Source organism: Brienomyrus brachyistius, unplaced genomic scaffold, assembly GCF_023856365.1.
Source record: "Brienomyrus brachyistius isolate T26 unplaced genomic scaffold, BBRACH_0.4 scaffold133, whole genome shotgun sequence".
Lineage (NCBI taxonomy): Eukaryota > Metazoa > Chordata > Actinopteri > Osteoglossiformes > Mormyridae > Brienomyrus > Brienomyrus brachyistius.
Genome location: NW_026042408.1, coordinates 369372 through 370810, shown reverse-complemented (window position 1 = coordinate 370810; position 1439 = coordinate 369372). Strand labels below are relative to the sequence as shown.

Below are 1439 nucleotides of genomic sequence, written 5' to 3'. Positions count from 1 at the left end.
AAAGCTATGGAGTAATATCGCTGTCAAAAATAACTCGTAATAATGTACGCTTCACAAGCGTAAATTACGCTTGCGCTTCTGAAAAATACGCTTGCTTCTGAAATTTACGCTTGCGCTTCTGAAAATTACGCTTGCTTCTGAAATTTACGCTTGCGCTTCTGAAAATTACGAGTGGTTTCTCAAGCGTGAACAACCTGTCAAAAACCGTCATTGGACGTACAAGGCATTCTCTATCGAGGAAGAAACGATCGATTTTTGTTACTGTATACGCATGTGCCAGAAAGATGGAGAACCAACCAAACGCGCCGAATTCACAGCTATTTCTATTAGTTTACTTGTTGTTGCACAACACTTTTTCTCGGTGTACAGAATGTAAAAATATTAAGGTAAAGAATGTTATACTTTATTCATAGTAATTATAGTTGGTTATTATTTATTATGCAGAAGTATGTCACTGCTGCTGTCCAGTAATGTGTCAGGCTAAGTTGTTAATAGTCTCATGTATATGAGATGGACATTTAAGTACACACTGTTATTTTCTGATAAATAATAAACAGTGTACTGTAGCTATGGCTAACAATTAATTTTGTTTTCATAAGAATAAGATTTTTCATACAGCTTAGGGTTCAGTGAGCACAAACCACTTCACGGGCATGTAGTAGTTATTAAGTTTTGTTGATATTTGCTTTGAAAATTATTTGTTATTTGCTTTAACAGGTATCATTGGTGACACAAGTGCTGGACAGACTCAGACACAGTATAATTACCATTTTAAATCAATCACAACAGGATTTGGACTACTTCTTGTATGTCATAAATCAGGAAATGTTTATATTGACATCTGCTTCAACAGTTTTTGATATTCCGTTTGAAATTATAAATACTTTGTCTGACCTTCAAATAAAGCTGCAGAGAAGCCTTGCACAGGAAGACTTTGTTGCCTTTGTAAGGCAAGGGTGTGAGGGTCGTGGTCGTCAAAAAATTGTGTTTTCAGGTGAACTGCTTGGATTGCTAACTGGTATGCCACTCCCAGTGGCTTGTATTGCAAATATATTAGGTGTTAGTGAGGCAACCATCTTTAGACGTATGAGGGAATTGGGCTTGTCAACCAGGTCTACAAGCAGAAGGACACAGTGGAGTCGTGTCAAAGAAAGCCTGCACAGAGTTGATGTTTCTGGAATTTTGGAAAGGATGACTCAACTTTCACCAAAAATCGCCAGCATGACCAAAGTTCACCAAATTTTGTGCTGTATTAATAATTTCAGCTAAATGAATCTACAAACAAAAATAAAGATTAATTTTAAAAAACACATGCATACAACACAACATAAAAAGTTTAATACATGTCATAGACATTCCAGGTCTCTGTATACTATGCAAAATACACATTTCTGCAATGACAGAAATTAAGACAGTAATAACACATTATAAATAATAAC

At 35.6% G+C, this 1439-nt stretch overlaps 1 protein-coding gene across 1 annotated transcript in view; it reads left to right on the top strand.

The window, feature by feature from the left end:
- The window catches only part of LOC125727914 (zona pellucida sperm-binding protein 4-like), a 49731-nt gene that overhangs the window by 32595 nt on the left and 15697 nt on the right, over window positions 1-1439 (top strand). The window lies entirely within an intron of this gene.